At 36.9% G+C, this 23,118-nt stretch overlaps 1 protein-coding gene across 1 annotated transcript in view; it reads left to right on the top strand.

The window, feature by feature from the left end:
- LOC117399960 (neural-cadherin-like) overlaps positions 1-23,118 on the top strand; it is a 96,002-nt gene that overhangs the window by 1,561 nt on the left and 71,323 nt on the right. The window lies entirely within an intron of this gene.

Below are 23,118 nucleotides of genomic sequence, written 5' to 3'. Positions count from 1 at the left end.
CTACGACCATGAAACTAAATTATTTTTATTTTTACTTCTACCTGACAAATAAATAACACTTTTCCAAGCTTGAACATTTACCTCCACATCTCTGTTCTGCTGTACAGATAATAACACACAAACACAAACTCCCCTTTTTTTGTTGTTGTTGCTATTTTTTTTTTTTTATAAAACCAAGAGGATTTCTTAATTATGCATTAAACAGTGTATCTTATTAAAATCTACTCAGTCGTAATCAGGACAGCACTGAAGGGCAGGTGACCACTTTTTAGATACGAATTTACTGACGTTTTGGTGATGAAAGCGAGAAATGAGAACAAACTGTGGCGTTTATATAGTCTGTCAGCTTGTTTGCAAAAATCTCAGAAAAGCTTAGACTGAATACATTGCGGTACCTGTTCAAGCACGCACGGGCGTGTGTCAAGGCTTCTGACACAGCGCACTTAAACTAATTGCAGTTTTAAACAGCATCATTTAACTTGTGTTTTAAACAAAGTGAATGTATTTACAAGTATATAATACAGCAGTTAAACAAATAGTCAAGTTTATGTCTGTATACTTAATTTTCGTCTGATACAGTATTATTCGTCCTTGGTTGCAAACTGAAGCATGATGGTAAATTTAAAGTTTTATTTAGGAAGAAAAAAAAAGTTAAACTTGCTCGTGTAATGTAACTCACTTGCTTATGAGTTACATTACACGAAGCAAAAAAAGTGTGAGAGTAGTGCAGGCTTTAAATTAATATAAATTATATCTACAAAATTACTTGACCTGAGATCATTTTCTGAATCGATTGGTATCACACCATTGTTTCAATGTGTTTCATCATCTGCAGTCCTCAAGAGACACAAGAACAGGCATTAGATACAGTACTGTAACTTAAAATACTATTAAAATAGGATTATGTTCTGTTCAAAATGTTGTTTAACCTATGCCACTACAATTTGAAACATTGTTAAAACAACCTGGCTTGATATCACACCTTGTTCATTTTGGATTATTTATTTAAATCATTTTGCTTGTTTACTGTTTACTGTTTTTATTTTTGTATTACCCTGTTAGCTATCAGGTTGAGTTAAACAAACTCAACACTGTGGGGTAAACTTAACCAGCCATTGGTAGGGGTCAACATTAACCCGAGTTACTTTTAACGTGCAAGAGAGCATTGAACATCTGTTATTCCAGTTGGATAGATATATCTGTGCCCCACTCCTCTTATCCAGTGTAGAGTGGGCCTTTTGTGTAAGTGTTGTGTTTTGTTTCCTAGTATCAGTTGGGTGAGGAAATTAGTGTGTATACTGTACAAGTGTGTTGGAGTAAAGTGTGCGTTTGTAACTTCTGTTTGCCCATGTGCAGCCTGCCACATCTATCTCCTTTAAGTGTTACTGACAAGCATGCAGTGTGATTTGTTTACTATACTTCTAAAAAGAAAAATAATCCTCTCAAACTGTCAAACCCATCAAAGCATTATGTGTTTAATTATAGCACGATGATAGGCTTACCTAATCCTTATTTTAATTCAGAGTTGGGTGGAGGAGTTAGTAATTAAACTTTAAAACGTTTGGAGCATTAACTGCAGTGCTCCAGACCAGAGTATAGCTGAAAAAAAATTAATAAAAAATAATGCAACAATGTCACACTTACAGTAAGCAAAACTAACATAGCACATAATTACATGCTATTTTATTAGCTTAAATGAAGTGATTCTTTTTTGCTGTTAAATCTGTAGCAGTATGTAAAACATCACGCAGTTTTAGTTTAAAATGCTTACGAGTGTTTGAACTGTGAAAATGCACAGGTAAGTGACCCTGTGAAAGTAATTCCTTTAGAAAGCACTTTAAGTGCAGCTCCAGCAGGAATTATTCAATGTAGGTTATTCAATGTAGGTTACTTGTAACTGTGTCTAGACTAACTGTTCTGCATTTCTGATGTAAAGCCTACTACTCCCTCTGTTTGTTCAAAGCAATTAGGAGTGTTTTCCCACCTGTGCCTCACAGACCTATAGCACATGTGGTGTTAAATGTAAAGCACATTCACAGCTCACCACACTGCAAGGGCAGCAGCATGTTTGTTTTTTGAAAGACTTACTAAATACCAGTCAATTATCACCCATATTGTTTCAACATGAAGAGGGGCTGAGGAGGGGACATGTTAACAACACGAATGTGAGGGAAATGGACCATAAAGTGTTTATTGTTGAAATGTGCATCAAACGAGCGAGGAAAGCGAACATGATCTGTTTTCTCAGTAATAGCCTCATAGATTTTCAACCCAGGGCACCTTTGGAAATGAGATGTCATCGCAATGGGGCTTTTTCCTGATTTAAATCTCTTTTTAAAAGATGACCTTGAAATTTATGCAAAGGCAGCATTCAATGACAATATCCTATGAAGTTCATTGGACAGCTTCTTATCAAAATAGCTTTGGAGATCTTTTAAATATGCGTCTTAAAAAAAACAAACATTATTATATATTACAACTAAACTTTTTAAATAAAACAATTTTTTTCTCTAAGATTCTCTCATGATAAATCAAAAACAGTGTATATTGTGGTCAGGGAGAGCTAAAATATTTCTAAGCTCCTGCAATTATTGTGCTATACATACAATATTAATATATTGCCATGCAGGCAATTACTAGTCACCCCCTAGGCTTCAGAGTAAGTTGCTTTTTATCCCGTTTTAGAACTAACTGAATACCTGCTGCTATTTACTTTAACAATAGCTCATATGTTATCCAGCTGGGAAGTTTACCTCTGGTTTCATGAGAGGTTTTCATTCTAATAGGTTAGATTTCAAGCTAAGCTGTAGGTTTCTGTCTTGCCTCACAGTTTTGCACCGCATGTAAACTCCAGCAGCCCAAGGCATGTCCTGCTGTGGTGGAAAGCTGCTTTGCACTTAGCCGTGCTGCTGAGCCGCAAGGAATGTGGGCTTGCTGTGCTGCTTTGAGCTTGGAACTTCTCTTCCAGGCTTGGGTTGGCTTGTATGAATATGCCTGTTCACACTATGGTTGGCATATGCCCAGTCCAGCAATGCTTAGTTATTGTGTTTTATATTTTGTTTGAAATGGCTTCCTGGCTCTTTCAGGGTATTACCTCACCCCTTACTCATATCTGGGCACACTACTGTGGTCTTCTGTTCTTTGTCAACATCCTGATAAATTAACTGTAGTATACTGTGATAAAAGCACAGCAGAAGGTTGTAGTTTCAGAACGGTAAGGCACTGTACTCCCCACCCCTGTGCATGTTATGTTTTGTATTATTTTGTATTTGTTGTATTATTATTTAAAACGTATTGTTTAATTTGAATAAAACACAATGTTTTTTGTTGTTGTTTTTGCAGCATGGATAGGGTTAAACTTCTGATTGATTGATTGATTAATGTATTATTAATTTGGAGACGGTCATGTGTATATAAACCCGCAGCTTTGGCTGAGTGGGGGTATAGTGTTCAGAGGTGGAACGAGAAAGTGAGACAGTAAGAACTAGAAACAAATATAAGCAATTGCTACTCGTGCTGGCTTTAAACCAGCACCATACTTGTTTTATATAGTGTTCGCTTTACTTTGTGTTTTGTCTGTTTGTTTTGGCCTAGGTGCCATTTTGTTTTGTAAAGTGTTTCTTTTTATTTACAATTAAAATGAGCAAGCAGCGCATTCATACCCAGTCTGCTGTTGATTTTCATTCATTTCCTGGTCTGGCGACATCCACAAAGCCATCCGTCACAGGCACATATACATCTTTTAAATAAGTAAAGGATTGTAAAAGGCAGGTAACCTGCAACATGTAATGGTGGGGTAAATTTACCATGGTAAACTTGTGTATTGTAGATCATTGTTGAGTAGGATAGCAAAGCCGCTACTTTGGCATAGAAGTAGTTATGGTGGTCATTTAAGGCTTTGACAAAGGAGGCATTTTTTATGTGAGATAGTTTTCTTGAGTGTTCATGGGAAAAAGGGAATTTCTAAACATTTTTGTAACATTGGTCTATGGGGAGATAATTATCTTGAAACTTCTATTTTCTTTTACCCTTCCCCATACAGTAACATTCTTTTTGATTATTATGAAAACCAATGCTTACTTTTACCATTCAGATGAAGTTTTGATTAAAACAGTTTCACTGCTGTGTGTGCTTGTTTTTTTTTTTGTTATTCATTTGTTTTCCTTTTTTAAGCTCTCTTTGATTTTGACATGGTTGCAGAGACTGCTGACATGTCCTCTAAAGAAAGATTTAGAAAAGAAAAAGAGCGGGAGAGTTTTTACTTGCCAAACTTATATACATGCTAATGGAGGGCACATCTTACTGAAGATGATCCATACTGTGACTTCAATGGCTGGGCTGACAGTGATAATGTTCCTTGAAGAGGCTTGGTTTGACTGCATAAAGGTGAGGGGCGAGGTCAAAATGCAACTGAGAAAAGGGCAGCTGCAGGCAGCATAAGAGCCAGGACAAATGTAATAATTTTATATTAAGGATTAAAGCTATCTAATATGCTTATAGCATGCAATGTCATAGACATTTTTAAATATTTTAAATATGTGTGGGGGTGCTGGGGTTAAAACTAAAGCTGCCAAATCTAAACAAACTAAATACTTATTTTGACGTTTATGAAATCGAAATTCAGGATTTTGAAAAAAAATAAAAATAAACAAATAAAAATGTATTTCAATTGCCCAGATATCTGTCAAATTAGATTCTGGAAAAGGAAAGATATTACATTCAGACATTTCAATCTGTTCATTCTGTTTTGATCCTTTAACTGCAGCCTTATTAGTGAATCAAACGTCATGCCCAGTCACAGCCACCCTGCCATTGTGTGATGATAGGTTATTGACAGGAGATAGAGAAAAGCCCAGGGGATATGTTGTTAATGATGACATAGGACAAGGTCATTGGATTCTCCCAGAATGGCTATTTGGTTAACTATTTACATGCAACACCTCCTAAATTTTAACTTGGTTGAGGCTTTAATAGTTTAAAATGATGGCCGAATTGAGATCAACCGCTGTTAAGATCATTAATATAGACGCCTAATGGGATTTGTTGTCTAAATTTTGTTTTAACTGACCGCAGTTTCGAGGAGCACTCGGTAAGAACATAGCTCCCTACACACACACAATTCTAATTGCAATAACTGGGAAAAAAGGATCATTATTTTTCATTATCTGTAATATGATTTTAGTAAAAAATAACCTGCTGTACTCTTGGTTGTAAGCAACTGTGTTAAAGATAACAGAGACGTATTGTATTGCAAACCGGTAGGTGCAAGAAATGAAGTTGCGTGAAAGGTTGATTTGACTGGATCCTGTTCTATGGTCTTGCCCAAGACATTGAGTCCTGAGGTGCTGAGTCCGAGACCCAGTGCTGACAGGTCATGTCCGAGACCTTTAATATCCGGTCTTGAGTCTGTTGTAGGAGTAAATACAGCTGCACTAAAAAAAATACATATGGGGCTCCCGAGTGTCGCATCCGGTAAAGGCACTCCGCCTGGAACTTGGAGATTGCCGGTTTGAATCCAAGCAATGCCACTGACGACCGTGGATGGGAGTTCCCAGGGGGTGGTGCACAATTGGCCAAGCGCTGCAGGCTTGAAGGAAAAATTACATTGAGGTCTGTGACCGCAGTGTTTTTATACTCATGGGGGCGGGCCATGACTACATCACAGACTCATTGAGCAGCTTTGGTGTATCTTATTCAGGTTTTGGGTCTTTTGTACATTTCTATTTCAGGGAACACGGGTTATGATAACCTAATGTTTTCTACACATTCAGCTAAACCAGAACTAGATTTTCAAAACATTGTTTCAGTAGCTGATGTCAACATGTAGGCCCTCCATATATTGTACAGCCATTTTAGCTGAACATTAATAAGTCTGTAATGTGTGTGTGTTTTTAAAAAGATTAAATTCACCCCTAACATAGCTCTGTAATTTTTAAATGTATTAGTTTTATTTTGATTTATTTCATGTAGTTATTTATTTGGTGGAATATTGGGCTTCATCCACAAATCTTTAACACATGAATATTAAAAGACAGCTTTTATAATTATTCAAATAAACTTTGATATTCATGAAACTTTTCTTATGAAAAAGTGTTTATGCTTCCAAACAACAAGACTCCATAAACATGACATATTAACTTATTATAAATCACGGAATTGCAGGAACTAATGTTAAACATAAAAACCCCCCATAAAAACGGAGTTGTTTTTAAATAGCATGCGTGAGATGTAAGTTGTACTGGAAGAATGTTATACAAAAGAGCTGTAGACAAACATTATATGATTGTTATTTTGCAATCTTTCAGTGTTTTTACCATGGTTCTGCTATGCATGGTTATACTATGTCATTTACCATTGATTGCCATGTTTTTTTCATGCTTCTGTTGACTTTGCAATGCTTATCTATGCTTTACCATTTCATTATGTTTTATGATGTGGTTCTCGTTCCCCTTTATTGGATATAACTTTGAGCTTATGAAGCAACATGAGTGGTGTAATGCCAGCTAGCAATTGACATTTTTGAAGCCTTATTAACTGATTTAAAAATGTCTTACTGACACTTAAGGCTCATCAGCCGTTTTAGATTTAACAAGCAGTTTTCATTTGCATTCAGTAGATAGTCAAACTTGGAGAATATGTTGAGATTCCACTGCCCTCTATATTGGAAACATAAGAGAAAAACATCCATAAAAAATGCAAGTGCAGTTGCAGCGAGTGGAGAAATCAATATTATGTAACACAGACTGAATAAAAACAAATCCCTCCCCTGTTATTATTGATTTCATCTGGGAGTGAAATAAAAGTCATAGACGATCATCTGCATATTACACTGCAGATTTTCTTTTGAAATGTGAACATCAAAGGAAAATAAACTGCCAGAAAAAAGGGCCCGTTTTAAAGATTTAAGAGATGCAGAAATCAATTAAGTAAATATGCAAAGAGTTATTTGGTAATGCTCGGCAGAAAATCAACAAACAAATACGGCTAGTGTAAGATTTCACATTCAATTCAGGTTCTTCTTGATAAGTTGTTGAACCACCCTCTCATTATCTGTGCTGACAAGAAAGGCTGGGGTGAACAAATAAATGCAAGGGCTATCTCAGGAATCGTTCAAGCAACAATTTACTTTATAGATAAGCATTAACATTAATTCCACCATATCACCTGCAGTTAAACATTTTGTGGACACTCTACTGATGACATGATGACTTACTTAAATTCTAAATGAGAGTAATGGAGCTGTAAAAATGCAAGAGAAATGTTCATGACGATAGAAACTTTATGATGTGTTTTTAACCTACCCCCCCCCCCCCCCCCCTTAGGAACTGCAAGAACAAACAGAGGCTCATTAACCACTGACAGCTGGAAGACAGCTCAAAATCACCAGGAGCCAACTGTGGGGGTTGTTGTGTGAAGTGATAGGTATTAAGAGCAGACTGATTCGTACACTGTCAAAATTGACTTTACAGTTTGCTCCTTATGTCCAAAATGGATGATTACACCGTGTAACAATTTTAATTGTTTTTTTGGTTCCTGGGTAGTAAGTGTTATTTCCTAATTGCTTATGCCTCAAAAGTATAGAAAATGGCTATTATTCCCCACAAACTTTGCTTTTGTGACCAGGACAGTGATATTTTGAAATATACCTGTTTTCCAGAACATTCCAGATAGATTCAGTGCTGAGTAAACTTGGAGTAACTTCTAGAACTTTCTAGAACTTTCCAGTAATATAAATAGTAGTATAAATACAGGGGCCTTAAGCCCACCAGTTCAGTTTAGTTCCAGCTGCCTAAGTGGATACATATCTGCATTTTTCTGAGATGGCATCAAGAGGCTGCAATGGTGGCATTCCTGATGGGTCTCCAAGGCGGTTTTACCAAGTTTCCCTGCTATCTTTGCCTTTGGGACAGCAGGGACACCAAGGCGCACTACCACAGGCGGGACTGGCCACAGCGGACCGAGTTCTCTGTGGGGAGGAACAACGTCGAGTGGGAGCCACTGGTGGACCCCCGGAAGGTGCTGATGCCACCACTGCACATCAAATTGGGCCTTATGAAACAATTTGTCAGAGCTCTAGATAAGGAGTCGGCAGCCTTCAAGTACCTTCAAGACTTCTTCCCTAAGCTGTCTGAGGCAAAGGTCAAAGCTGGTGTCTTCGTCGGACCACAGATAAAGAAGATCCTGGAGTGCTATGAATTCCCCAAGAAGCTCACTAGTAAGGAGAAAGCGGCTTGGAACAGCTTTGTCGCAGTGGTTCGGGGCTTCCTGGGCAATCACAAGGCCGAAAACTTATGTGGAGCTGGTTGAGACTCTGGTGAAGAACTACGGCACAATGGGCTGTAGGATGTCCCTCAAAGTCCATATCCTTGATGCTCATCTTGATAAATTCAAGGAGAACATGGGAGCGTACTCGGAGGAGCAAGGCGAGCGCTTCCACCAGGATATACTGGACTTTGAACGCCGCTACCAAGGACAGTATAACGAGAACATGATGGGAGACTACATTTGGGGGCTGATTCGTGTAAGTGATTTACAGTATAATCGTAAATCTCGAAAAACTACTCACTTCTAAATCTTTTGTAGTCATTTTTGTATTACTTTAGTATAAATACATGTTAAATTGGATTCATATGTTGTTTTTTTCTGACTTTATGTGAACGAAAAGACACAAATTCGCCCGTTTTCTCATTGGAAATAGGTAAATTCCAAAATATCACTGTCTGGTCACAAAAGCAAAGTTTGTGGGGAATAATAGCCATTTTCTGTACTTTTGAGGCATAAGCAATTAGGAAATAACACTTACTACCCAGGAACAAAAATTGTGTTACATAGTGTTATAGAGTAAGAAAAAAAAAAAAAAAACTATATTGTAAAAACAATAGTATTTTTTGTATTTAATTTTGTGCTACAATTAATAAGTTACATCTATTCCAAATACCAGACTAGAACATTCCACAGTGTAAAGAGGGAGGGAAAAATGTAGTAAACATTTTAAAAGGTTGTTATATATGCAGTCAAAAATCTGAAAATATAACAGCCATCCACAACTGGCACCAATCATAGCCGTTTCAGCTACTGTACTCCTAAACGATTACAGAGTCTTTTGTTCGAGCGTAGTGACGCCTTGGTAAGATATGAGGGCACTGATAAGGTTGCACACTGGTACTGATCTGGTATTATGGTTTTATGTTACAATATGAAAATGTTACCATTGTGGCATCATTCTTTAAATGTCTGATTCCACAGCAGCAGTTCTAAAATTGCCCCTTATAACAGAACTATAGCATTTACCTTGCAATGTCACTGGCTATTAGACTATTTGGCATTAGGGTATATATGGGAAGAGCCCAGTGAACCGCAAAGTCACTATGCAAGTTTAACAAGGTAAACTTGTATTAATGTAATACTGCCATTTCATTGCCAGATTATTCAAAGCTTGCATTCTGATTATAGTGGTACACAAAGTTGTTTTACTTGCCCATATTACACGATACAAAAAATACTATGTATTTTCAGGAATAAAACGTGTACAATATTATACTTGTCAGGTTATGTATACATTTTTGGTGATTTATGTTTTACAAACATTTCATGTGCTTTACATATTCCATGTAAGTAAATGTTAATAAAAAACCATCAACTTGTTTTTCACATATAAAAAAGGCCTGTCCTTTTTATAGTTTTCAGTTTAAAGTCATACAAGAGCCTTTGAATTTGAATGACAATTCAGCCGACAAAGAAAACTCTGGTAAAGATAAGCTAAATCTTGCTGAATTTTCATTACAATTTTAAAGCGATTTTTAGGACTTTAGGAACCATATTATAATAGGAAACGTTGTTTTTTTGTGCTAGTCATTACCAGTCACTTCTACAGCAGAAGTACGCTGGAGTTGCATTCAGAGTGTTTTGTGATGAGTGGTTCAGACGGGTAGCCTCACCTCAACAGGGACCTCTTGCATTAGAGGCTTGTTCCTTGTGATTCATATAATCAGTTGGCCTCCAGAGGGTCAGTCTCTAATGAGCAGTTGTCGTAAAAACTGTTTCTGTTCAGTAAGTGGATGAAGCCCCGGTTCTGTCTGCACCTGGGTTTTAAGGGCAAGACCTGGGATTTTACACATGAGTTGAATTAGAATGTTGCTGATTGGGTGACACAAAGAGCCTTGACCTTTGCACCTCAGTCTGTCATGCCAGGGCCCCTGATTAGGACTAGTGTCTCTGGAACTCAGCTTGGATCTCTTATGTATGAAAATAAGACCTTTTCATAGACCAAACATGAAGTAAGTTAGGTACAGTAACAACAATTTAGGCCAAGTTGTTTTACTTAACGTTATAGGCAGATGAATAATACAGTGCATCTGCTGCATTGGGATTTGACAACCAGTAATACTAAAAGAAACTTCAGGTAAAAAAAAAAAATGAATTGACAACAATAAACGCTTGTTTTGATGTTTTGACAAACTGTTTTCTTCAATTTGTTGAAGCGTTTGTTTATCTACCTTTACTAAATCTTTTGTGTGTGTGTTTGATGTTGAAGATTGGGTGGGTGGGAAGACTTGCCATTGTTTACCATTGATATTAACTTACATTTAATATGTGTTAGACATGCCTTGCCATTCTTTAATCATGCTTGGCTATTTTCAATGTTACAGTTTTTGGCAAAATAAGGCACGCTGAGTTTTCTCATCGACACAGGAGGCAATGCAGTCACAAAGCCTCTTGTCATTGCCACTAAATAGGTTACTCACTCTAGGCTAAGCTTTGTCATGATAATGCAATGTTTGGCATTTTATTAGGACTACAGTATATTACTGCACTTTTTACAGTGTCACAATGAAAGAATATACCCTATTTACAAAGCTATTTTGTCTGTTTTGTCAAAAAAAAAAAAAAATATATATATATATATATATATATATATATATATATATATATATATATATGTTTGATATTCTAGACTTGTTTTGACATGTTTAACAACAGCGTAGTGTGGGTTCATAAGGAAAATTTGATAAAAACATTCATTCAATAATGCAAGAATGAGAGCTTTGAGACCCAGCACAGCAAACAATTACAATGATACAAACAATTTCACTTACAGAGATCTGCAGTTACACCTTAAAATTTGGAAAACGTGATTGAGTCAAATTGTAAATTTTTTGTTTCTCTAAAAACTGGACACCACAAATACTGTGATTTGGTGGAACATTTTGGAAAGCCTCCGTTAATAATAATTCAGCATAAAATAATAGACCCAGTTTATTACAGTGATCAGTTCTTCACCCAGTTTATCATATTCCTTTCACATACAGTACATACGTCTCATCATTTTTTCACACACAAGGGAACCATGTCATACTTGTTTTTATAATCCACATAGTTAGAACAGTATATTAAATCCACCATGACTTATAAGAGTAGGCTATTTCTCTTTCTCAGCCTCAGTGATGGCAAGCCTATTACTGTAACACCGTATCCCATTGCTGGCTCTGTTAGACATGAGCTCTGATTGGCAGCCACACTAATTCTTCCTTGTCAAACCAAGCACTAAAACAGAACACCAAAGCACTCTAAACACACTTTTTGTAATTGCATTCAAGATTTTACACAAGCCTTGTATTATCTTATCAATTGGCTCTAACTAGCAAAGGAACCTCTATACCAGGGGATCAACACACATGGTCATTGCAGAAATACCCATTACTTTACCAAGAACACCATTTTTTATTTACTAAATACTACTCCTGTGTTATTAAAACAAAACTAAGCTTGTTTTTGTATTACTTCTTTTAAAAGAAAGTGCACGACCATCCAACAGTCTGTCTTTCTGCTTGTATCAGTCAGTTGGTCCACATGTATATTAAGCCTGCAAATCTAATTATTATCCAAGTTTCTTTGCCATTTACACATTACAATACACAATCCCTAACTGAAAACAAACCTTCATTAAGCCATTTTCTTATGCAACAAAATCTATGGTTCTATTATCATTTCAGCAACAACTGTATTCAGGAGGGACATACATCTGTCATTAATTGTCATGCAATATAAGATTGGCATTGGTATTTGACAACCGGTATGTTTTTTTTTTTTTTTGGGGGGGGGGGGGGGGGGGGGGGGGGGGGGGTTCTCTTAAAACCCACACAAAATAAAAACTCTAAATAAATACAGTATACAGCTATTCCTAAAAAAAACCAGTAAATCAGATTCTATTGCATGAAAGCCACAAGACCTTTAGTCCCCTGAGAAGAAAGGACGCTAAGCCTTTGTTTTATTTCTGTTTTCAATCGTCACACTTTTGAGTGTCAGAAACATTTTTAGTAGTGATAAAAAATAAATAAGTGCCAAGCAGCGTTCTGAGGTGCATGTGGCAAATGTGTCACTGGGATGGATAAAGTGATGCACAAAACTGCGCAGAGACCCCTTTGAAATCCACAACAAAAGAGGGATAAGCAGTGTATAGGGGAGTACTGAAGCAAGTCTGCCTTTGCCCATGTCTGTGAGTCTGAGAGAGGAGGTGTGCTTGCGCATTTACATTACATTCATATAAAAGACCATCAGATCCTCCGAGGGATTAGAATGTATGACAGGACCTACAAATGGAAGATTTAAAGTTCACATCCTCGGTTTGCAAATCTTCTTTGCTTAGAGTTTTAACCCATTGTACCCACCACACTCGACAGATTTAGCAAAGAGGAGGTAGATTAAAATTGTAAACATCAAGCATATTAGGCACCCCCATTTCCAGGACGTCATCAGTTAAATGGCTAGTACTTCATTTGTAATTCAATAAACAACACGTCCAATGATTAGCTAGATAGGGTTTTATATCTTATCCTCAATCCATTCGTTCACCGCTGTATGTCAGAGTTCATTTCCCCAGCCTCCACCTTTTTTTTGGCTTTATCTAAAAGAAGGGCAGCTATCCTGCCCCCTGCTCATGGCTTCCCTATAGTCAGCCTCTACACTATCAGCAAACTAAATAGTGGGCAGGGGTACTTCGAAGGGAGAGGCCAAAAATGTAATGAACCAATCGGAGGTAGAAATTTGCCTTTATCGGGTTTAACCCTATAATTAAAACACTTACCAATGATATGTAACATTACAGAGGAGACAGTCTCAGCACCCATCTCTCTATGAGGAAGTTAACACTGGGTATCGGGTCAATACATATTTTAACATTCTATTTGTTGTCCATCCTGCTAGCCTATAATTGGGTCAATGGATGATTTAATGGGGGTTTGTTTTGACCATCTTTGTTGTTTTTGATGACAGAAGATCAGTTGCACCAAAAGGCAGTTGTTTAAATTTAAGGTTTTGTAATGATTTCTGGAAGGGCACTGTTTGTACCAAATTAAAAAGGTTTCATTTTGCCATTCCTATGCAAAGTATTCTACAGTAAGGACATGTAAATATGTGCCTATGTGTGTGCCTGTGTTTGCACATGTGTAAAATGTTAACATGTAAGTGTGTGCGTATACGTGTGAAATGTTAACATATAAGTGTGCATATGTTTGTTCTTTGTGTGGGAGGGGGGGGTTGAAGGATGTATGTGTGTGCTAATGTGTGAATGTTCATTTGTGTGCTTGAGTTTTTTTTTATTAATTTTTTTTATATCACAAGTCTGGTATCACAGATTCTAGAGTTACCCTGTTGTGCCACTATCACTGGTTTCAGGCTTATGTAGTGGTGTTTGCTAGTATGCAGAAAAACAGAACAGAATATGTTCTGGCATAAATACTGAGGTAGCTGAACCTTTAAAAATAAATACAGATACAAACTGAATTGCCCATAAACCCTGAAGTTAACCACTGTGCATTTTTGCCTAAGAGTAAAACATTTTTTTATAATATATAAACATGAAAAAATGCCTCCTGTTTTTTTAATAGATCTTATGCATACCTATTGAGGAGGTAAGCAAATCAGATGAATATCAAGGACACTGAGAACATTTCAAGGGTTTTGAAGCCCATGGGAAATGGCAGACTCTTAAATCCCTTTCTAAACATGCACTTTTAATTACGCTGCAGAAGTCAGTTCTCAGGTTGAAATACTGTATGAAATGAGCATGAAATTGCTACAGTGTATTGAGTGTTATCTTCGCGAGCTTTAGCTGAACACACTCATTTGCAGTTAGTAACAGGTCCAACCTTTGAAGTTTCCTTCTAGCGAGTGAGAAGGGCTGCTTTGATGTTCTTTGCCTAGTGCATTTCAGCTGGGATTCCTGACAGTAAAAGAGTAGATGGGGAAATGCATTAGCTACCTCCTGGCCTGAGAATTGTGAGATAAAAGACAATGTGGTTTTCCATCTCACAAAGTAAACGACTACTTCATGCAGTTTATGGGGAATTTCAAAACGAGCTAAAGCTGATGTTGTCATTCTCAAAACAGTTCTTTTTTGCAATAATAATTTTGTATAAATGAGGTGAATTGAGGAAACTGAACCCCTTCCTGGCCATAAAGGTGACATGTTTGGTTCTACCCACTACACATGCCATAGGGTCCCTCCCTAATTCTTTAGCGCATTATTTATTTTATTTAGCAGACACCTTTATCCAAGGCAACTTACAGAGACTAGGGTGTGTGAACTACACATCAGCTGTAGAGTCACTTACAATTACGTCTCACCCGAAAGACAGAGCACAAGGAGGTTAAGTAAGTTGCTCAGGGTCACACAATGAGTCAGTGGCTGAGGTGGGATTTGAACCAGGGACCTTCCGGTTACAAGCCCTTTTCTTTAACTACTGGACCACACAGCCTTATGTATCATACTTATGGTTAGTTACTGTTCCAAATCAGTCAGCAGAAAAATACTTATATACAGTATTCATTTATGTATTTTACCTTTTTTCTGCTTGATTAAAGAAAATCTCTGTTCTAGTACACACCCTGTGAATTGTGTCTGTCGATCTAGACTATCATTGCCTTGTTGTCCTACACATTCAATACATCTAGGCTTGCTACTATTCGATTTTTATTTTTTTGCCAAATCGACGATTAATATCAACGTTTATTTTTTTAAAGAATTTACCTTTTTTTTCGATCTTTATTTTTCAATTCAAGGAGAGCATGGGTGAAATCGACCTTTATGCTTAAAAAACCAGACTTTTTATGCCATTGAGAAACGTCTCATTTAGAGAAACCCCTTTTATCATATTTGACTTGCAACAAAACTTGCACTTATTCTAAGCTTCGCCCCTGTCCTTAATCACAGCTGGACTCACTGGAGGCAAGGCAGACTGGCCCGCTTCGTCCTGCAGCGGAGACTTCAGCCGTTGATCAGGGTATACTGTGCACAATACTCATCAAGTGTTTTCCTCATGCGCCCCATTTTCAAATCGAAGTAGTAACTGTCACCGTATATACCTATAATAGCAAAAGTTTACCTACACCTTAACCCGCTAATTTCAAAGTAGGCACTTTGAATGACAGGTGCTGTAGCTGGTAAATGAAAGTGCACAGTCAGTCTGATGATTGACAGTAATTTAAACAAATGAGAGCATTCTAGTGCTGCTTCAGCCAACAAGATTATTATTATTAATTTCTAAGCAGATGCCCTTATCCAGGGCGATTTACAATTGTTACAATTATATCATATTATTTTTTTACATACAATTAGCCATTTATACAGTTGGGTTTTTACTAGAGCAATCTAGGTAAAGTACCTTGCTCAAAGGTACAGCAGCAGTATACCCCACCTGGGATTGAACCCACGACTCTCCGGTCAAGAGTCCAGAGCCCTAACCACTAATCCACACTGATGCCCTGCAGGACAAAATGACTGATGGTGAAACTACACTAGCCTATTAAGGAACCACTGATTTGACACAGCGACCCCTAGCCATTCACAGCGGAACAGAGACTGAACAGACAGCAAGTATAAAAACTACACAGACTAGAGATAATTTCTTAAATTATTATTTTTGGTAAGAAAAAAAAAAATAGTGAGTGGTTTTACCGACGTTTATCCTATATAAATTTATTTCAGTCGAACTCATATTTTTTGGGAATTCAATGTTTAACGAGCTTTACTGATTACAATCGAAAAGTAACAAGCCTAAATATATCCATTTAAATTTAGTATAGCAAATAAAGTAAAACAAAAACAACAACAAAAACGAGAGTAGTGTTTGCAACTAGTCTCCGTTTTGAATGACACATTGTAGAAATCAATCAGCTGGATGCAAACTGACTATCAGCAACTTTATTTCAGCATATCATTTTAAATTGTATTTTTTTTAATGTATCCATTTTCTAATAGCAATAGAACCCTCATAAGAGGGCTCTACCATCTGGTAAGGCCCTTCTCGTTATGGCATTCAACGGCACGAGGTGGTAATGCTTAATTTACACTCTACCAATTTGTTTGTTGCAGTTAACGGATATACAGATGAACCCGCTTTATATCATGATTGCTGTGCAGGCATAATTCATGATATAAAGCGGGTCATGATATAAACCGAGTTTCACGTTTGCCTATGACAGCACATTACGAGTGCGAGACAAAATGAAAGAAAACTAACAGTGAATTAAAGAGCAGTGTTTTAATACTGTACATTTAGTCGTTCTTTACATTTAAACATGCATATAGTTAACTACAGGACAAATACGTTTGTATCATTAACTGGAACGAAACAGTTTGTGTCATTATCCAAAAAAAGGCACTGTTGAAGAAGAAAAATTTGGCGAGGTTGGTGTTTTGTAACAAACTGTATCCCGTTTAGACAACCCACACAGTATGTGACAGGCAAAATGTCAGTTTATCAGCCAAAATGATTATTGGTTGTTAGTTGCGGTGAAAATGAATTACTGTACATCATGTGGTTACTTAGTAAAGCCATGCGGCATTTGACAAGCTGCACAAAAATTTAGCTTAAGTTATTGAGAATTATGTTTACCATGCTTTTACTATGCTTTTCAATGGAATACTACAGTAAACTTTTATATGGACTATAACATACATAGATCATTTATGTTTTAGTGTTCTTAAAATCAGAATTTTTTTTTCTTTTCTTTTTTTTTTATTTTTTGGTGATTTCATTTGGGATATTTTGTGAAACAGCGGTCTTGTTTGTGAATTGTTTCAAACAAGTTGCCTCCACTGCCAGCAACATGTTCCTGGATGAGATGTTGAGTCTCAGAGGATTAGACATTTTTTTTCTGCTGTTTTTGTTCTAAAGTACAAAGTTGTGGTTACTTTTCCCCAGAGCATATTTATAGAGGCAATAACATTGCTCAGCATATCCTCTCTTTTTTTTCTCTTACTGATAGTGATTTCTTCAGGCAGAAAGCCAATACATTTAATAACTGGTACGGTACAGATTGATTTCTGGAATGTCAATAGGCCAGCTGGATCAAAACAAACTGTTCACTTTTAAAAGCACTCCAAAGTTCCTTATAAATTTGCAGAGAGTGCATATCTCGCATTCAGAATGTCAATGGCAAAGCATTCTAAACGTTTAAACCACAACAGGTTCTATATAAACAGATGAATTGCATTAATATCAGGATTTTTCAGTTTTTAATTTATATTTAATGCTTTATAACATGTTTATAAGAGTGTGTTGGCTATCTCTAATAAAGTGGTAAGTGTACTTTCTCTTACACTCTTTCTATGACTGACCCAACTTGCTTTGCTCATGGGCCTGACACAGCAAATAGTGTGTGAGAAATCCACTTTAAACTTGATTAGAGGTAGCCACGGTACTCTTATAAACATACATGACAACATGGAAAGCCCTAAACCGGTGGTTCCCAACCTTTTCTCTGCCGCGGCACACCTTGATACCTTTTAATTATTTTTTGAGGCACACCACCATATTGTCTCCGAATGAACTTGCTCTCTAATCTCCTCAGTTTAAGCTGTTTACCACCCTTGCCATTTCCTCTTAACATCTTCATCAAGCTGCAATGCAAATTTTCCGATTGATTTAAAGTTTTCTCTGAGCACCATCTCAATGTCACCTGACATGACATGGAACTGTTTCAATTTCCTTGACTGCATGTGCACCTAACATTACTCTGGTGATTTCTTTGCATGCTGGTAAAATTAATTTCTCTGCGATTATATGTGGCTTTTTTACCTTTGCTACAAGATCAGCGACCACATAGCTTGCTTCCAGCACTTTGTCAGAAACAGTTGCACAGTCTATCATCAGTCCATATTGCAGATAGCTCTCTCGGAAGTGTTGGTTCACCACTTTCACTTTCTTAGTTTCATGTTCAGCTTCATCACTGCAAGTAGATGTGGAAGTGCTAAAATCTCTTTTCTTCCAGTATGTGTCTATTTTGGGTCATAAATTCGAAATTCACCGCTGTAACTTTTGAGATTTGTAATACTTACAACTTTGTACTTTATTAAAGTCTATTTCAAAGCTCATTTCAAAATGTCTGCTCTAGTGCACTGGGGTTTGAGATCTGTCCTCTAAATCACTGCAGGAAGAGCGAAAAAAGTGCCCTTGCTTTTCTGTTCCATACCACATCATGGATCATTATTGCTGTATGACAATGTGGGCAATAATCCTTACACTATCAGTGAACTAGAGCGGACATTTTGAAAAGAGCTTTGAAATGGACTTTAAAGTTATAAGTGTAAAAAGTTGTCATGATGTTAACAATGAAAAGAAAAATTACAGGTACGTTATTTAAACAGTTGTAGCAACACGTGGGGGGCGTGTAACGTTATATTTTTCAGAACCCCGCTACTTACTCTTTAAGGCAAATAATAATAATAATAATAATAATAATAATAATAATAATAATAATAATAATAATAATAATAATAATGTTTTAAGTCTGATCCGCTCACGGGGTCAAAAGTTATAGAGGGGTCAAAATTTGGTATATTTTGGACCCTCCAACCTTTGATCGATCTTTAACTCAAAAACTATCTGAGCTAGAGACTTGTGTCAAGTGTCTTTTTATTGGAAATTGATCAATGATATTAAGAACACAATTAAAAGGCAAATTAGTAAAATTACCCCTTGACAAAAATTCCATGTAACATTCAAACTCTCTGCTTCACACAAAGTTACAAGAAGGTAATATTTTTTGTTTGTTGTGAAACAAAAATTGAACATTACCTCCCCCCATTCCAGAGAATTCTAAATAATAAAAAGCTGGAACAAAAGTCACACCAGTCAGTGTCGCTTTTCTCTCAGCCTTTTTGAAATGTTGGATTTAAAACCCACAAGCTTGTGGAAGCTGAGGTGAGACTTGGGCACTGAACACTGCATAGTTATCAAGGGGTATCCAGCACTTGACGTCTAACTCTGACCAGTAGACACTGCTGTGATTTCCCCACTCAATAGCTTTTGAGTAAAAGGTCAACTTTTGACCCTTTGACCCTTTGACCCGATCAGGATGAAAATGTAATTCTTGTTTTTTCTTTACCTTAAACAATCGAGTTTGGTGTAAATCAGAGATTTGTAATTGTATGACCCAAATGTCCTTTTTCACCACTTGTAAAAGCTGCCTATTTTGAAGTGATGAGTGTGCAGCTGTTATTTTTCTCACCTCTGAAACTATGATTTTGTATAGAGATTTTCCATTTACTAACTCACAGTTGCAAAGGGGGCAGAAATTACAGTTACACAGCCCTAGTAGTAATTTATAAAACCATTTCACTTCATCAATTCAGTTTTTAGAAGTGGTTGAATAATGGTAACATTTTACAGTAAAGTGGCTGCCATACGGGTAGGGGTTTGAATAAAGCTGTTTAAGTGAATGAATGTAGGATGTATTTCTCAGGTAGGAAAAAGAAAATAACATTTAACTTAGTATATATTAATTACATTTGAATTCCCACCACTTAGTGAAGCGGTGGATGATATATCTATTACAGAAGAGGTCTCATGCCAGGCATCTGTACGTAAATGTAACACACACTTACCAAGTGACTCGGTTACTTTCTTTAAAATGAACTGCTCATGATATATAGCTTATATACACTTGTGGTTGCTCATCACATATGAATGTGAGAACTGCAAAGAAAGACCCTCCTGTCTCCATAGGTGGTGACACAGCTTGCTGCACACTTTCAGCATCCCCTTGTTGTCCCCTGATCGAGTTTCTTCTCTGGGCAGCCTGTATTGACATATACAAGCATCTCAGCCCAGTAACTCAGTTCACAAACTTTCCTTGCAAATGCAGCTTTCTTTTTTTTTTTTTTTCAGGGCCAACATGCCCTGTTTCCTAAGCACAAGTCTGCAAGATAATACAGCAGCACTCTTTTTAATGCACCGAGAAAGAACCCTGCAGCTAACAAGCTCCCTCAGTTAACAGTTTCATCTTTAATTATAAAGTGCAGAGAGAGACTTAGTCACAAGCAGTAAACACTTTCACTTAAGTGAGTTCAATTTGGTGTACAGAGCAGACAGAGATTTACATTTAAAAAGCCAGCAACACTTGAGACAATCCCACACACAGGTTTACTTTTCAATGCAAATGTTTTATGCAGCGAACAGCCATTTCTTAAACCAGTCCTCGACAGCTAGTACTAATAAAATGATGAATGTGTTTGTAATTTAACAAGTCAGACTCTTCCCTTTTTAAATACAGATGCATACTTCGGAAATCAGGAATATAAATCATCTACCCTAATCCCCAAAGGTTGCTTTTGATCTGTGTTAAAACAATACAGTTGTTAAAGCATTTAAGGGAGTCTTGGACTGTTTTAAATCGTATCTAAAATTTTAAGCAGATGTAGCTTTGTAAATGTGGAGGCTCAGTGCACTTGCCTCTTGGCAATTTTGTATCCAGACAGTCAGAGACCATTGCAAATAAAGGCACTGTATTGCTGGTGAGTCTGGATTTTTAATGGGAAACAGCTTTAATTTAGTGAATTATGTTTGAACTTGATTAGAAGGTATCTCATCTTACTAATCTTTAATAAATTAATTCAACATTTGAATGATTTTGTAACATTTTGTGGGGTCTATTCAATCAATCTAAACAGTGGTGGAACTAAATACCACCGTCCTTTAAATAACTAAAGAGGACATCTGTCTTTTTAATTATTTGTACAGACAGAAATCCACTGAAGAGACTCTCAAGCACTGTTTGATCTTCATAACCCTGTTTCTAACATTCTAATGATCTCAGTGGCAGGTTTTAGATCATGAATAGACCCCCATATCTATTGATAGAATGAGGGTATTTCTAGAAATTATCAATAAATTATGATTATCTCATAGTAATTTAACTTATTAATTTGTAATGCTGTCCTGCCACTAATTATTTAGTGTTTCCTTATATATATTAAAAAAAGACATCTGAAGCTACCTAAGATCATCAAAGCTAAGGCACTGGGTAAATCTTTCAACAAACTCTACTGAACTCTACTTTTCAAACCAATCCTTTTTACTGAACTGTTAACTGAAAGGGGGAAAGGGACATTTCACCTGAAACCCATGTTGACAGAGTCGATTAAAAAAGGGGCTGAAATATGATGGTCTTTGCTGTCACCTGGGCTTGGTAATTGAAACCAGGTTTCTGAATGTGCAAACATTCTATACCAGAGACAATAGGTGCTGTTAGAGAGGCATGCCTCACATTCACAGCTGCATTAAAAAGGTTAGCAAGTGATGGAGGGATGTTATTTGTACAGAGTTGGTCAACCAGTAAAAACCCTTAAATAAAGAGCACCATTGGGATATTTTTTCAATACCAGTGTATTCCCCCGCAAGAAGCCTTAACAGAATTATTAGTAGTGTGCAATATGGCAACACTATATACAGTAATTTGTCGCATATCCGACTGTGGTGAGACCAGAGTAAGGGTGGAGATGTAAGAAGTCGGATGAATGAATCCTGTTTTAAATACCATGATACACAGCTGAAACCATTACTATATTCACACAATTATTGTTTTGAGATTCAGCTTGTATTAGGGAACTCCCCTAAATCCCTTGTTTAGAAAGATACAGGGTATTAATGCTTATGACAGAGTAGCCGTCTGCCGTGTGGATGCATGCATAATAAACTAACTTTGCTGAAGAGGTTGATCAAAGCGGATAAACGGCTAGGCTGAGTATGTGACGGGTGGACACGCGACAGATTACTGTATTTTGAACAAATATTGCACTATGGACCTGATCTAGCACACTGGAACTGAATGGTATCATGGTACTTCATTAGTTTACCACAGTGAATTGCTTTATACCATTGGGATGGGTAATTCAAATATGAAAATGTTACCACTTTTGTAGCTACCAATATTCCACCTAGCTGAGAACCATTGCTTTGCTATTCTAGTTCCACTCCATTGCCATTGAAGGTCAGTAGGAAGGATGTTAAGCATTGGTTAGAACTGACCAACAAGCAGAAGATCCTAGATTAATATCACAACTGAGCTGATGATGCTTCAGAGCCATTACATTGCCATTGTAGTCCCACAGCATTGTCTTTGGGACTTCCTCACTCATAAATAACATACAGATAAATGCATTTTCCTTATAACTCTTACACAAGCAATGGAATTCATTGTTACAGTAGTTTTGACTGCATTCACCTCTTCTACTGCAGGATTTACAGTATATTGGTCTCAACTTCTGACTTTGGTTCCCCCATGGCAGTTGTTATCTAAGAGGGATTTTCTTCCACTGTGACAGTCAGCCAGCTGGCAGCACAGTGCTGAGTTTGCACTGAAATCCAGACAAAGGCACTGCCAGCCTGGGACCGAGCCTGCAGACACCCAGTCTCTCTGGGTCAGACACTAGCCTCCTACCGTTTAGGTGATCTGCAACACCACCAACAGCAAAAAAAAAAAAATGTTTTCTGCTGCCATTTTATGCAAATAGTTTTTAAACATTTGTGGTCAGTGGTCAAACTGTCCCTTTAATAAAACCTGGAACTCTGTAATTTTATATTATTTATTTTTTATACCAAATATATTTCTTTGTAACAAATCTTTGCACCCTTGTTGTCACAGACATTATGCTTGAACACAGCTTAGTTAAAGCCCAAGAACCTTTTAGCCTGAACCAAGAAGACTGTATTCCTACAATTTGACCAATGCTAGCCTTAGGAGAAAACCTTTTATTGACACTTCTTTAACATATTATTTTCCCTTTGTTGTATCTAAAATGGCAATATATTCTTGCCTGGAAGGCACTGATAGAAA

This window comes from Acipenser ruthenus, chromosome 4 (genome assembly GCF_902713425.1).
Source record: "Acipenser ruthenus chromosome 4, fAciRut3.2 maternal haplotype, whole genome shotgun sequence".
NCBI lineage: Eukaryota > Metazoa > Chordata > Actinopteri > Acipenseriformes > Acipenseridae > Acipenser > Acipenser ruthenus.
This window is presented reverse-complemented; position numbering and strand designations above follow the sequence as displayed.